The sequence below is a fragment of the Calliopsis andreniformis genome, unplaced genomic scaffold (assembly GCF_051401765.1).
Source record: "Calliopsis andreniformis isolate RMS-2024a unplaced genomic scaffold, iyCalAndr_principal scaffold0007, whole genome shotgun sequence".
In the NCBI taxonomy this organism is placed as follows: Eukaryota; Metazoa; Arthropoda; class Insecta; order Hymenoptera; family Andrenidae; genus Calliopsis; species Calliopsis andreniformis.
This window is the reverse complement of record NW_027480425.1, coordinates 5,689,605-5,706,825: the sequence shown is the minus strand read 5'-3', so window position 1 is coordinate 5,706,825 and position 17,221 is coordinate 5,689,605.

Here is a 17,221-nt window from a genome sequence, read left to right as displayed (position 1 = left end):
AGAGTGAAGCCTAGGTTGCCCGGAACGTAGAAATGACCATAACTTTCATACTGGTTGCAATTATTCGTTTTATATGATGGAAAAACTGTTGTATTTATATTGTTTGTTATGCTGCTGGCGTTCACTTCTTAGGCCCTAGCTATTCGATCTGGTTAAACAACGCCCTTGGGTGAAGCCTAGGTTGCCCGGAACGTAGAAATGACCATAACATTTACACTGGTTGCTATTATTCGTTTTATACGATGGAAAAACTGTTATATTTATATTGTATTTTATGCTTCTGGCGTTGCCTTCTTAGGCCCTAACAGTTCGATCTGGTGGAGCAACGCCCTAGAGTGAAGCCTAGGTTGCCCGGAACGTAGAATCGGCCATCACTTTCAAACTGGTTGCAATTATTCGTTTTATATGATGGAAAAACTGTTGTATTTATATTGTTTGTTATGCTGCTGGCGTTCACTTCTTAGGCCCTAGCTATTCGATCTGGTTAAACAACGCCCTTGGGTGAAGCCTAGGTTGCCCGGAACGTAGAAATGACCATAACTTTTACACTGGTTGCTATTATTCGTTTTATACGATGGAAAAACTGTTATATTTATATTGTATTTGATGCTTCTGGCGTTGACTTCTAAGGCCCTAACTATTCGGTCTGGTGGAGCAACGCCCTAGAGTGAAGCCTAGGTTGCCCGGTACGTAGAAATGACCATCACTTTCAAACTGGTTGCAATTATTCCTGTTATAGGATGTAAAAACTGTTGTATTTTTATTGCATTTAATGCGTCGGGCATTGACTTCTAAGGCCCTAGCTATTCCACCGGTTGGAGCAGCGCCCTAGGGTAAAGCCTAGGTCGCCCGGAAAGTAGAAATGACCATAACTTTCATACTGGTTGCAATTATTCGTTTTATATGATGGAAATACTGTTGTATTTATATTGTATTTTATGCTGCTGGCGTTCACTTCTTAGGCCCTAACTATTCGATGTGGTGGAACAACGCCCTGGGGTGAAGCCTAGGTTGCCCGAAACGTAGAAATGACCATAACTTTCACGCTGGTTGCTATTATTCGTTTTATACGATGGAAAAACTGTTCCATTTATTTTGTATTTTATGCTTGGGTCATTTACTTCTAAGGCCCTAGCTGTTTGATCTGTTGGAGCAACGACCTAGAGTGAAGCCTAGGTTGCCCGGAACGCAGAAATGACCATAACTTTCACACTGGTTGCAATTATTCCTGTTCTACGATGGACAAGCTGTTGTATTTATATCGTATTTTAAGCTTCTGGCGTTGACTTCTAAGGACCTAACTATTCGATCTGGTGGAGCAACGCTCTAGAGTGAAGTCTAGGTTGCTCGGAATGTAGGAATGACCATAAATTTCACACTGGCTGCAATTATTCATTTTATACGATGGAATAACTGTGGTACTTATGTTGTATTTTATCCTTCTGGCGTCGAATTCTTAGGCCCTAACTATTCCCTCTGGCGGATCAACGCCGTAGAGTGAAACCTACGTTGCCCGGAACGCAGAAATGACTATAACTTTTACACTGGTAGCAATTATTCGTTTTATACAATGGAAAAACTGTTATATTTATATTGTATCGTATGCTTCTGGCGTTGACTTCTTAGGCCCTAACAATTCGATCTGGTGGAGCAACGCCCTAGAGTGAAGCCTAGGTTGCCTGGAACGTACAAATGACCATAACTTTCACACGGGTTGCAATTATTCCTGTTATAGTATGGAAAGACTGTTGTATTTTTATTGTATTTTATGCTTCAGGCGTTGACTTCTGAGGTCGTAGCTATTCGATGTGGAGGAAGAACGCCATACAGTGAAGCCTAGGTTGCCCGGAACGTAGAAATGACCATCACTTTCACACGGGTTGCAATTATTCCTGTTATAGGATGGAAAGACTGTTGTATTTTTATTGTATTTTATGCTTCAGGCGTTGACATCTGAGGCCGTAGCTATTCGATGTGGTGGAAGAACGCCATAGAGTGAAGCCTAGGTTGCCCGGAACGTAGAAATGACCATAACCTTCATACTGGTTGCAATTATTCGTTTTATATGATGGAAAAACTGTTGTATTTATATTGTTTGTTATGCTGCTGGCGTTCACTTCTTAGGCCCTAGCTATTCGATCTGATGGAACAATGCCCTAGGGTGAAGCCTACGTTGCCCGGAACGTAGAAATGACCATAACTTTCACACTGGTTGCTATTATTCGTTCTATACGATGGAAAAACTGTTATATTTACACTGTATCTTATGCTTCTGGCGTTGACTTCTAAGGCCCTAACTGTTTGATCTGGTGGAGCAACGCCCTAGAGTGAAACCGATGTTGCCCGGAACGTAGAAATGACCATCACTTTCACACGGGTTGCAATTATTCCTGTTATAGGATGGAAAGACTGTTGTATTTTTATTGCATTTTATGCTTCAGGCGTTGATTTCTGAGGCCGTAGCTATTCGATGTGGAGGAAAAACGCCATAGAGTGAAGCCTATGTTGCCCGGAACGTAGGAATGACCATCACTTTCACACGGGTTGCAATTATTCCTGTTATAGGATGGAAAGACTGTTGTATTTTTATTGTATTTTATGCTTCAGGCGTTGACTTCTGAGGCAGTAGCTATTCGATGTGGTGGAAGAGCACCATAGAGTGAAGCCTAGGTTGCCCGGAACGTAGAAATGACCAGAACTTTCATACTGGTTGTAATTATTAGTTTTATATGATGGAAAAGCTGTTGTATTTATATTGTATTTTATGCTGCTGGCGTTCACTTCTTAGGCCCAAACTATTCGATCTGGTGGAGCAACGACCTAGAGTGAGGCCTAGGTTGCCCGGAACGTAGAATCGGCCATCACTTTCAAACTGGTTGCAATTATTCCTGTTATATGGTGGAAACACTGTTGTACTTTTATTGCATTTGATGCTTCGGGCGTAGACTTCTGAGGCCGTAGCTATTCGATGTGGTGGATGAGCGCCATAGAGTGAAGCCTAAGTTGCTCGCAACGAAGAAATGACCATAACTATCATACTAGTTGCAATCATTCGTTTTATATGATGGAAGAACTGATGTATTTATATTGTATTTTATGCTGCTGGCGTTCACTTCTTAGGCCCTAACTATTCAGTCTGGTGGAACAACGCCCTGGGGTGAAGCCTAGGTTGCCCGGAACGTAGAAATGACCATAACTTTCACACGGGTTGCAATTATTGCTGTTATAGGATGGAAAGAGTGTTGTATTTTTATCGCATTTTATGCTTCAGGCGTTGACTTCTGAGGCCGTAGCTATTCGATGTGGAGGAAAAACGCCATAGAGTGAAGCCTATGTTGCCCGGAACGTAGAAATGACCATCACTTTCACACGGGTTGCAATTATTCCTGTTATAGGATGGAAAGACTGTTGTATTTTTATTGTATTTTATGCTTCAGGCGTTGACTTCTGAGGCCGTAGCTATTCGATGTGGTGGAAGAGCGCCATAGAGTGAAGCCTAGGTTGCCCGGAACGTAGAAATGACCAGAACTTTCATACTGGTTGCAATTATTCCTGTTATACGATGGAAAAACTGTTGTATTTTTATTGCATTCTATGCTTCTGGCGTTTAATTCTAAGTCGCTAGCTATTTGATCTGGTGGAGCAACGACCTAGAGTGAAGCCCAGGTTGCGCGGAACGTAGAAATGACCATTACTTTCACACTGTTTGCTATTATTCATCTTGTACGATTGAAAAGCTGTTGTATTTATATCGTATTTTATGCTTCTGGCGTTGACTTCTAAGACCGTAGCTATTCGATGTGGTGGAGCAACGCCCCAGAGTGACGCCTAGATTGCCCGGAACGTAGAAATGACCACTACTTTCACAATGTTTGCAATTATTCATTTCATACGATGAAAAAACTGTTGTACTTATATTGTATTTTATTCTTATGGCGTTGAATTCTAAGTCCCTAGCTATTCGATCTGGTGGAGCATCGCCCTAGAGTTAAACCTAGGTTACCCGGAACGTAGAAATGACCATTACTTTCACACTGGTTGCAATTATTCGTTTTATACGATTGAAAAGCTGTTGTATTTATATCGCATTTTATGCTTCTGGCGTTGACTTGTTAGGACCTAACCATTCGATCTGGTGGAGCAGCGCCCTAGAGTGAAGCCTAGGTTGCCCGGAACGTAGAAATGACCATAACTTTCAAACTGGTTTCAATTATTTGTTTTATGGAGTGAAAAAACTGTTGTATTTATATTGTATTTTATGCTTCTGTCGTTCACTTCATAGGCCCTAACTATTCGATCTGTTGGAACAACGCCCTAGGGTGAAGCCTAGGTTGCCCGGAACGTAGAAATGACCATAACTTTCACACTGGTAGCAATTATTCGTTTTATACAATGGAAAAACTGTTCCATTTATTTTGTATTTTATGCTTCGGGCATTTAGTTCTAAGGCCCTAACTGTTTGATCTGGTGGAGCAACGACCTAGAGTGAAGCCTAGGTTGCCCGGAACGCAGAAATGACCATAACTTTCACACTGGTTGCAATTATTCCTGTTCTACGATGGACAAGCTGTTGTATTTATATCGTATTTTATGCTTCTGGCGTTGACTTCTAAGGACCTAACTATTCGATCTGGTGGACCAACGCCCTAGAGTGCAGCCTAGGTTGCTCGGAATGTAGGAATGACCATAAATTTCACACTGGCTGCAATTATTCATTTTATACGATGGAATAACTGTGGTACTTATATTGTATTTTATCCTTCTGGCGTTGAATTCCTAGGCCCAAACTATTCCCTCTGGCGGATCAACGCCGTAGAGTGAAACCTACGTTGCCCGGAACGCAGAAATGACCATAACTTTTACACTGGTAGCAATTATTCGTTTTATACAATGGAAAAACTGTTATATTTATATTGTATCGTATGCTTCTGGCGTTGACTTCTTAGGCCCTAACATTTCGATCTGGTGGAGCAACGCCCTAGAGTGAAGCCTAGGTTGCCTGGAACGTACAAATGACCATCACTTACACGGGTTGCAATTATTCCTGTTATAGTATGGAAAGACTGTTGTATTTTTATTGTATTTTATGCTTCAGGCGTTGACTTCTGAGGCCGTAGCTATTCGATGTGGAGGAAGAACGCCATACAGTGAAGCCTAGGTTGCCCGGAACGTAGAAATGACCATCACTTTCACACGGGTTGCAATTATTCCTGTTATAGGATGGAAAGACTGTTGTATTTTTATTGTATTTTATGCTTCAGGCGTTGACATCTGAGGCCGTAGCTATTCGATGTGGTGGAGGAACGCCCTAGAGTGAAGCCGAGGTTGCCCGGAACGTAGAAATGACCATCACTTTCACACGGGTTGCTACTATTCCTGTTATAGGATGGAAAGACTGTTGTATTTTTATTGTATTTTATGCTTCAGGCGCTGACTTCTGAGGCCGTAGCTATTGGATGTGGTGGAAGAACGCCATAGAGTGAAGCCTAGGTTGCCCGGAACGTAGAAATGACCAGAACATTCATACTGGTTGCAATTATTCGTTTTATATGATGGAAAAACTGTTGTATTTATATTGTATTTTATGCTGCTGGCGTTCACTTCTTAGGCCCTAACTATTCGATCTGGTGGAACAACGCCCTGGGGTGAAGCCTAGGTTGCCCGAAACGTAGAAATGACCATAACATTCACACTGGTTGCCATTAATCGTTTTCTACGATGGAAAAGCTGTTGTATTTATATCGTATTTTATGCTTCTGGCGTTGACTTCTTAGGCCCTAACTATTCGATCTGGTGGAGCAACGCCCTAGAGTGCAGCCTAGGTTCCTCGGAACGTAGAAATGGCCATTACCTTCACACTGTTTGCAATTATTCATTTTAAACGATGGCAAAGCTGTTGTACTTATATTGTGTTTTATGCTTCGGGCGTTGACTTCTCAGGCCCTAACTATTCGATTTGGTGGAGCAACGCCCTACAGTGAAGCCTAGGTTGCCTGGAACGTATAAATGACCATTACTTTCACACTGTGTGCAATTATTCATTTTATACGATGGAAAAGCTGTTGTATTTATATTGTATTTTATGCTCCTGGCGTTGACTTCTAAGTCCCTAGCTATTCGATCTGGTGGAGCAACGCCCTAGTGTGAACCTAGGTTACCCGGAACGTAGAAATGTCCAGTACTTTCAGACTGGTTGCTGTTATCCGTTTCATACGATGGAAAAGCTGTTATATTTATTTTGCATTTTATGCTTCGGGCGTTGACTTCTAAGGCCCTAACTGTTTGGTCTGGTGGAGAAACGCCCTAGAGTGAAGCCTAGGTTGCCCGGAACGCAGAAATGATCATTACTTTCGCACTGGTTGCAATTAGTCATGCTATACGATGGAAAAACTGTTGCATTTTTATTGTGTTTTATGCTTCTACGTTGACTTCTATGGCCCTACCTATTCGATCTGGTGGAGCAACGCCCTAGAGTGCAGCCTAGGTAGCCCGGGACGTAGAAATGACCACAACTTTCACACTGATTGCTATTATTCGTTTTATACGATCGAAAAACTGTTATATTTATGTTGTATATTATGCTTCTGTCGTTGCCTTCTAAGGCACTACCTATTCGATCTTGTGGAGCATCACTCTACAGTGAAGCCTAGGTTGCCCGGGACGTAGAAATGACCATAACTTTCACACTGGTAGCAATTACTCATTGTATACGATGGAAAAACTGTTGTACTTATATTGCATTTTATTCTTCTGGCGTTGAATTCTTAGTCCCTAGCTACTCGACCTGGTGGAGCAGCGCCCTAGAGTGAAGCCTAGATTAACCGGAACGTAGTAATGACCAGTACTATTACACTGTTTGCAGTTATTCCTGTTATACGAAGGAAAGCTGTTGCATCTTTATCGTATTTTATGCTTCTGGCGTTGATTTCTAAGGCCCTAACTATTCGATCTGGTGGAGCAACGCCCTAGAGTGCAGCCTAGGTTCCTCGGAACGTAGAAATGGCCATTACCTTCACACTGTTTGCAATTATTCATTTTAAACGATGGCAAAGCTGTTGTACTTATATTGTGTTTTATGCTTCGGGCGTTGACTTCTAAGGCCCTAACTATTCGATTTGGTGGAGCAACGCCCTACAGTGAAGCCTAGGTTGCCTGGAACGTATAAATGGCCATTACTTTCACACTGGTTGCTATTATTCATTTTATACGATGGAAAAGCTGTTGTATTTATATTGTATTTTATGCTCCTGGCGTTGACTTCTAAGTCCCTAGCTATTCGATCTGGTGGAGCAACGCCCTAGTGTGAAACCTAGGTTACCCGGAACGTAGAAATGTCCAGTACTTTCAGACTGGTTGCTGTTATCCGTTTCATACGATGGAAAAGCTGTTATATTTATTTTGCATTTTATGCTTCGGGCGTTGACTTCTAAGGCCCTAACTGTTTGGTCTGGTGGAGAAACTCCCTAGAGTGAAGCCTAGGTTGCCCGGAACGCAGAAATGATCATTACTTTCGCACTGGTTGCAATTAGTCATGCTATACGATGGAAAAACTGTTGCATTTTTATTGTGTTTTATGCTTCTGGCGTTGACTTCTATGGCCCTACCTATTCGATCTGGTGGAGCAACGCCCTAGAGTGCAGCCTAGGTAGCCCGGAACGTAGAAATGACCACAACTTTCACACTGATTGCTATTATTCGTTTTATACGATCGAAAAACTGTTATATTTATGTTGTATATTATGCTTCTGTCGTTGCCTTCTAAGGCACTACCTATTCGATCTTGTGGAGCATCACTCTACAGTGAAGCCTAGGTTGCCCGGGACGTAGAAATGACCATAACTTTCACACTGGTAGCAATTACTCATTGTATACGATGGAAAAACTGTTGTACTTATATTGCATTTTATTCTTCTGGCGGTGAATTCTTAGTCCCTAGCTACTCGATCTGGTGGAGCAGCGCCCTAGAGTGAAGCCTAGATTAACCGGAACGTAGTAATGACCAGTACTATTACACTGTTTGCAGTTATTCCTGTTATACGAAGGAAAGCTGTTGCATCTTTATGGTATTTTATGCTTCTGGCGTTGATTTCTAAGGCCCTAACTATTCGATTTGGTGGAGCAACGCCCTACAGTGAAGCCTAGGTTGCCCGGAACGTAGAAATGACCAGTACTTTCACACTGGTTACAGCTATTCGTTTTATACAATGGAAAAACTGTTCTATTTACTTTGCATTTTATGCTTCGGGCGTTGACTTCTAAGGCCCTAACTATTCGATCTGGTGGAGCAACGCCCTAGAGTGAAGCCTAGGTTGCCCGGAACGTAGAAATGACCGTAACTTTCACACTGGTTGCTATTATTCGTTTTATACGATGGAAAAGCTGTTACATTTATATTGCATTTTATGCTTCTGGCATTGAATTCTAAGTCCCTATCTATTCCATCTGGTGGAGCAACACCCTAGAGCGCAGCCTAGGTTGCCCGGAACGTAGAAATGACCATTACTTTCACAATGTCTGCAATTATTCATTTCATACGATGGAAAAACTGTTGTACTTATATTGTATTTTATCCTTCTGGCGTTGAATTCTAAGTCCCTAGCTATTCGGTCTGGTGGAGCAACGACCTAGTGTGAAACCTAGGTTTCCCGGAACGTAGAAATGACCATTACTTTCACAATGTCTGCAATTATTCATTTCATACGATGGAAAAACTGTTGTACTTATATTGTATTTTATCCTTCTGGCGTTGAATTCTAAGTCCCTAGCTATTCGATCTGGTGGAGCAACGCCCTAGTGTGAAACCTAGGTTACCCGGAACGTAGAAATGGCCATTACCTTCACACTGTTTGCAATTATTCATTTTATACGATGGCAAAGCTGTTGTACTTATATTGTGTTTTATGCTTCGGGCGTTGACTTCTAAGGCCCTAACTATTCGATTTGGGTGTAGCAACGCCATACAGTGAAGCCTTGGTTGCCCGGAACGTAGAAATGACCAGAACTTTCATACTGGTTGCAATTATTCGTTTTATATGATGGAAAAACTGTTGTATTTATATTGCATTTTATGCTGCTGGCGTTCACTTCTTAGGCCCTAACTATTCGATCTGGTGGAACAACGCCCTGGGGTGAAGCCTAGGTTGCCCGAAACGTAGAAATGACCATAACTTTCACACTGGTTGCAATTATTCGTTTTCTACGATGGAAAAACTGTTGTATTTATATTGTATTTTGTGCTTCTGGCGTTCACTTCTTAGGGCCTAACTATTCGATCTGATGGAACAATGCCCTAGGGTGAAGCCTAGGTTGCCCGGAACGTAGAAATGACCATAACTTTTACACTGGTAGCAATTATTCGTTTTATACAATGGAAAAACTGTTCTATTTATTTTGTATTTTATGCTTCGGGCGTTGACTTCTAAGGCCCTAACTGTTTGATCTGGTGGAGCGACGCCCTAGAGTGAAGCCTAGGTTGCCCGGAACGTAGAAATGACAATTACTTTCACACTGGTTGCTATTATTCGTTATATACGATGGAAAAGCTGTTATATTTATATTGCATATTATGCTTCTGGCATTGACTTCTAAGTCCCTAGCTATTCCATCTGGTGGAGCAACACCCTAGCGTGATGCCTAGGTTGCCCGGAACGTTGAAATGACCATAACTTTCACTCTGGTTGCTTTTATTCCTTTTATACGATGGAAAAGCTGTTAAATTTATGTTGCATTTTATGCTTCTGGCATTGAATTCTCAGTCCCTAGCAATTCCATCTGGTGGAGCAACGCCCTAGGGTGAAGCCTCGGTTGCCCGGGAAGTAGAAATGACTATAACTTTCACACTGGATGCTATTATTCGTTTTATACGATGGAAAAGCTGTTGTATTTATATTGTATTTTATGCTCTTGGCGTTGACTTCTAAGGCCGTAGCTATTAGATGTGGTGGAGCAACGCCCTATAGTGACGCCTAGGTTGACCGGAACGTAGAAATGGCCATTACTTTCACAATGTCTGCAATTATTCATTTTATACGTTGGAAAAACTGTTGTACTTATATTGTATTTTGTCCTTCTGGCGTTGAATTCTAAGCCCCTAGCTATTCGATTTGGTGGAGCAACGCCCTAGAGTGAAACCTAGGTTACCCGGAACGTAGAAATGACCAGTACTTTCACACTGGTTGCAGTTATTAGTTTTATGCAATGGAAAAACAGTTCTATTTATTTTGCATTTTATGCTTCGGGCGTTGACTTCTAAGACCCTAGCTATTCCATCTGGTGGAGCAGCACCCTAGCCTGAAGCCTAGGTTGCCCGGAACGTAGAACATACCATTACCTTCACACTGTTTGCAATTATTCCGGTTATACGATGGAAAAACTGTTGCACCTTTATTGTATTTTAGCTTCTGGCGTTGACTTCGTAGGCCCTAACTATTCGATCTGGTGGAGCAACGCCCTAGAGTGAAGCCTAGGTTGACCGGAACGTAGAAATGACCATAACTTTCACACTGGTTACCATTATTCGTTTTATACGATGGAAAAGCTGTTGTATTTATATCGTATTTTATGCTTGTGGCGTTGACTTCTTAGGCCCTAACTATTCCATCTGGTGGAACAACGCCCTACGCTGAAGCCTAGGTTGCCCGGAACGCAGAAATGACAATTACTTTCATACTGTTTGCAATTATTCCTTTTATACGATGCAAAAGCTGTTGTATTTATATCGTATTTTATGCTTCTGGCGTTGACTTCCAAGGACCTAACTATTCGATCTGGTGGAGCAACACCCTAGGGTGAAGCCTAGGTTGCTCGGAATATAGGAGTGACCATAACTTTCACACTGGTTGCAATTATTCGTTTTCTACGATGGAAAAACTGTTGTATTTATATTGTATTTTATGCTTCTGGCGTTCACTTCTTAGGGCTTAACTATTCGATCTGATAGAACATTGCCCTAGGGTGAAGCCTAGGCTGCCCGGAACGTAGAAATGACCATAACTTTTACACTGGTAGCAATTCTTCGTTTTATAAAATGGAAAAACTGTTCTATTTATTTTGTATTTTATGCCTCTGGCGTTGACTTCTAAGGCCCTAGCTATTCGATCTTGTGGAGCAACGAGCTAGAGTGCAGCCTAAGTTGCCCGGAACGTAGAAATGACCATCACTTTCAAACTGGTTGCAATTAATCCTGTTATACGATGGAAAAACTGTTGTATTTTTATTGCATTTTATGCTTCGGGCGTTGACTTCTAAGGACCTGACTATTCAATCTGTCGGAGCAACGCCCTAGAGTGAAGCCTAGGTTGCTCGGAATGTAGAAATCACCATAGCTTTCACACTGGTTGCAATTATTCGTTTTATACGATGGAAAAACTGTTGTATTTATATTGTATTTTAAGCTTCTGGCGTTCTCTTCCTAGGCCCTAACTATTCGATCTGGTGGAACAACGCCCTAGGGTGAAGCCTAGGTTGCCCGGAACGCACAAATGACCTTAACTTTTACACTGGTAGCAATTATTCGTTTTATACAATGGAAAAACTGTTCTATTTATTTTGTATTTTATGCTTCGGGCGTTGACTTCTAAGGCCCTAACTGTTTGATCTGGTGGAGCAACGCCCTAGGGTGAAGCCTAGGTTGCCCGGAACGTAGAAATGACCATCACTTTCAAACTGGTTGCAATTAATCCTGTTACACGATGGAAAAACTGTTGTATTTTTATTGCATTTTATGCTTCGGGCGTTGACTTCTAAGGCCCTAACTATTCAATCTGTTGGAGCAACGCCCTAGAGTGAAGCCTAGGTTGCTCGGAATGTAGAAATGACCATAACTTTCACACTGGTTGCTATTATTCGTTTTATACGATGGAAAAACTGTTATATTTTTATTGTATTTAAGCTTCTGGCGTTGACTTCAGAGGCCGTTGCTATTCGATGTGGTGGAAGAACGCCCTAGAGTGAAGCCTAGGTAGCCCGGATCGTAGAAATGACCATTACCTTCACACTGTTTGCAATTATTCATTTTATACGATGGCAAAGCTGTTGTACTTATATTGTAATTTATGCTTCTGGCGTTGACTTCTTAGGCCGTAGCTATTTGATCTGGTGGAGCACCGCCCTAGAGTGAGGCCTGGGTTGCCCGGAACGTAGAACATACCATTACCTTCACACTGGTTGTAATTATTCCTGTTATACGATGGAAAATCTGTTGCACCTTTATTGTATTTTATGCTTCTGGCGTTGACTTCATAGGCCCTAACTATTCGATCTGGTGGAGCAACGTCCTAGAGTGAAGCCTAGGTTGACCGGAACGTAGAAATGACCGTAACTTTCACACTGGTTACCATTATTCGTTTTATACGATGGAAAAGCTGTTGTATTTATATCGTATTTTATGCTTCTGGCGTTGACTTCTTAGGCCCTAACTAATCCATCTGGTCGAACAACGCCCTGGGGTGAAGCCTAGGTTGCCCGGAACGCAGAAATGACCAGTACTTTCACACTGGTTGCAGTTATTCGTCTTATACAATGGAATAACTGTTCTATGTATTTTGCATTTTATGCTTCGGGCGTTGACTTCTAAGGACCTAACTATTCGATCTGGTGGAGCAACGCCCTAGAGTGAAGCCTAGGTTGCCCGGGAAGCAGAAATGACCATAACTTTCACACTGGTTGCTATTATTCGTTTTATACGATGGAAAAGCTGTTACATTTATAATGCATATTATGCTTCTGGCATTGAATTCTAAGTCCCTAGCTATTCCATCTGGTGGAGCAACACCCTAGCGTGAAGCCTAGGTTGCCCGGAACGTAGAAATGACCATTACTTCCACACTGTTTGCAAATATACTTTATATACGATGGAAAAGCTGTTGTACCTATATTGTAATTTATGCTTCTGGCGTTGACTTCTTAGGCCGTAACTATTTGATCTGGTGGAACAACGACCTAGGGTGAGGCCTAGGTTGCCCGGAACGTAGAAATGACCAGTACTTTCACACTGGTTGCAGTTATTCCTTTTATGCAATGGAAAAACAGTTCTATTTATTTTGCATTTTATGCTTCGGGCGTTGACTTCTAAGACCCTAGCTATTCCATCTGGTGGAGCAACACTCTAGCCTGAAGCCTAGGTTGCCCGGAACGTAGAACATACCATTACCTTCACACTGTTTGCAATTATTCCGGTTATACGATGGAAAAAATGTTGCACCTTTATTGTATTTTAGCTTCTGGCGTTGACTTCGTAGGCCCTAACTATTCGATCTGGTGGAGCAACGCCCTAGAGTGAAGCCTAGGTTGACCGGAACGTAGAAATGACCATAACTTTCACACTGGTTACCATTATTCGTTTTATACGATGGAAAAGCTGTTGTATTTATATCGTATTTTATGCTTCTGGCGTTGACTTCTTCGGCCCTAACTATTCGATCTGGTGGAACAACGCCCTACGCTGAAGCCTAGGTTGCCCGGAACGCAGAAATGACCAGTACTTTCACACTGGTTGCAGTTAATCGTTTTATACAATGGAAAAACTGTTCTATGTATTTTGCATTTTATGCTTCGGGCGTTGACTTCTAAGGCCCTAACTATTCGATCTGGTGGAACAACGCCCTAGGGTGAAGCCTAGGTTGCCCGGAACGTGGAAATGATCATAACTTTTGCGCTGGTAGCAATTATTCGTTTTATACAATGGAAAAACTGTTCTATTTATTTCGTATTTTATGCTTCGGGCGTTGACTTCTAAGGCCCTAACTGTTTGAGCTGGTGGAGCAACGCCCTAGAGTGAAGCCTAGGTTGCCGGGAACGTAGAAATGACCATAACTTTTACACTGGTAGCAATTCTTCGTTTTATAAAATGGAAAAACTGTTCTATTTATTTTGTATTTTATGCCTCTGGCGTTGACTTCTAAGGCCCTAGCTATTCGATCTTGTGGAGCAACGAGCTAGAGTGCAGCCTAGGTTGCCCGGAACGTAGAAATGACCATCACTTTCAAACTGGTTCCAATTAATCCTGTCATACGATGGAAAAACTGTTGTACTTTTATTGCATTTTATGCTTCGGGCGTTGACTTCTAAGGACCTGACTATTCAATCTGTCGGAGCAACGCCCTAGAGTGAAGCCTAGGTTGCTCGGAATGTAGAAATCACCATAGCTTTCACACTGGTTGCAATTATTCGTTTTATACGATGGAAAAACTGTTGTATTTATATTGTATTTTAAGCTTCTGGCGTTCTCTTCCTAGGCCCTAACTATTCGATCTGGTGGAACAACGCCCTAGGGTGAAGCCTAGGTTGCCCGGAACGCAGAAATGACCATAACTTTTACACCGGTAGCATTTATTCGTTTTATACAATGGAAAAACTGTTCTATTTATTTTGTATTTTATGCTTCGGTCGTTGACTTCTAAGGCCCTAACTGTTTTATCTGGTGGAGCAACGCCCTAGGGTGAAGCCTATGTTGCCCGGAACGTAGAAATGACCATTACCTTCACACTGTTTGCAATTATTTTCTTTTATACGATGGAAAAGCTGTTGTATTTATATCGTATTTTATGCTTCTGGCGTTGACTTCTATGGCCCTAGCTATTCGATCTAGTGGAGCAACGCCCTAGAGTGAAGCCTAGGTGGCCCGGAACGTAGAAATGACCATCACTTTCAAACTGGTTGCAATTAATCCTGTTATACGATGGAAAAACTGTTGTATTTTTATTGCATTTTATGCTTCGGGCGTTCTCTTCCTAGGCCCTAACTATTCGATCTGGTGGAACAACGCCCTAGGGTGAAGCCTAGGTTGCCCGGAACGCAGAAATGACCATAACTTTTACACTGGTAGCAATTATTCGTTTTATACAATGGAATAACTGTTCTATGTATTTTGCATTTTATGCTTCGGGCGTTGACTTCTAGGGACCTAACTATTCGATCTGGTGGAGCAACGCCCTAGAGTGAAGCCTAGGTTGCCGGGAAGTAGAAATGACCATAACTTTCACACTGGTTGCTATTATTCGTTTTATACGATGGAAAAGCTGTTACATTTATATTGCGGATTATGCTTCTGGCATTGAATTCTAAGTCCCTAGCTATTCCATCTGGTGGAGCAACACCCTAGCGTGAAGCCTAGGTTACCCGGAACGTAGAAATGACCATTACTTCCACACTGTTTGCAAATATACTTTATATACGATGGAAAAGCTGTTGTACCTATATTGTAATTTATGCTTCTGGCGTTGACTTCTTAGGCCGTAACTATTTGATCTGGTGGAACAACGCCCTAGGGTGAAGCCTAGGTTGCCCGGAACGTAGAAATGATCAGTGCTTTCACACTGGTTGCTGTCATTCATTTTATACGATGGAAAAACTGTTCTATTTATTTTGCATTTTATGCTTGGGGCGTTGACTTCTAAGGCCCTAACTATTTGACCTGGTGGAGCAACGCCCTAGAGTGAAGCCTAGGTTGCCCGGGAAGTAGAAATGACCATAACTTTCACACTGGTTGCTATTATTCGTTATATACGATGGAAAAGCTGTTATATTTATATTGCATATTATGCTTCTGGCATTGACTTCTAAGTCCCTAGCTATTCCATCTGGTGGAGCAACACCCTAGCGTGATGCCTAGGTTGCCCGGAACGTTGAAATGACCATAACTTTCACTCTGGTTGCTTTTATTCCTTTTATACGATGGAAAAGCTGTTAAATTTATATTGCATTTTATGCTTCTGGCATTGAATTCTCAGTCCCTAGCAATTCCATCTGGTGGAGCAACGCCCTAGGGTGAAGCCTCGGTTGCCCGGGAAGTAGAAATGACCATAACTTTCACACTGGTTGCTATTATTCGTTTTATACGATGGAAAAGCTGTTGTATTTATATTGTATTTTATGCTCTTGGCGTTGACTTCTAAGGCCGTAGCTATTAGATGTGGTGGAGCAACGCCCTATAGTGACGCCTAGGTTGACCGGAACGTAGAAATGACCATTACTTTCACAATGTCTGCAATTATTCATTTTATACGATGGAAAAACTGTTGTACTTATATCGTATTTTGTCCTTCTGGCGTTGAATTCTAAGCCCCTAGCTATTCGATTTGGTGGAGCAACGCCCTAGAGTGAAACCTAGGTTACCCGGAACGTAGAAATGACCAGTACTTTCACACTGGTTGCAGCTATTCGTTTTATGCAATGGAAAAACAGTTCTATTTATTTTGCATTTTATGCTTCGGGCGTTGACTTCTAAGACCCTAGCTATTCCATCTGGTGGAGCAGCACCCTAGCCTGAAGCCTAGGTTGCCCGGAACGTAGAACATACCATTGCCTTCACACTGTTTGCAATTATTCCGGTTATACGATGGAAAAACTGTTGCACCTTTATTGTATTTTAGCTTCTGGCGTTGACTTCGTAGGCCCTAACTATTCGATCTGGTGGAGCAACGCCCTAGAGTGAAGCCTAGGTTGACCGGAACGTAGAAATGACCATAACTTTCACACTGGTTACCATTATTCGTTTTATACGATGGAAAAGCTGTTGTATTTATATCGTATTTTATGCTTGTGGCGTTGACTTCTTAGGCCCTAACTATTCCATCTGGTGGAACAACGCCCTACGCTGAAGCCTAGGTTGCCCGGAACGCAGAAATGACCAGTACTTTCACACTGGTTGCAGTTAATCGTTTTATACCATGGAAAAACTGTTCTATGTATTTTGCATTTTATGCTTCGGGCGTTGACTTCTAAGGCCCTAACTATTCGATCTGGTGGAGCAACGCCCTATAGTGAAGCCTAGGTTGCCCAGGAAGCAGAAATGACTATAACTTTCACACTGGTTGCTATTATTCGTTTTATAAGATGGAAAAGCTGTTATACTTATATTGCATATTATGCTTCTGGCATTGAATTCTAAGTCCCTAGCTAGTCGATCTGGTGGAGCAATGCCCCAGAGTTAAGTCTAGGATGCCCGAAACGCCGAAATAATCATTACTTTCACGCTTGTTGCAATTATTCCTGTTATACGATGAAAAGACCGTTGTATTTTTATTGTATTTTATGCTTCAAGCGCAGGCTTCTAAGGCCGTAGCTATTCGATATGGTGGAGCACCGCCCTAGAGTGAAGCCTAGGTTGCCCGGAACGTAGAAATGACCATTACTTTCACACTGTGTGCAATTATTCCTTTTTTACGATGGAAAGGCTGTTGTATTTATATTGTATTTTATGCTTCTGGCGTTCACTTCTTAG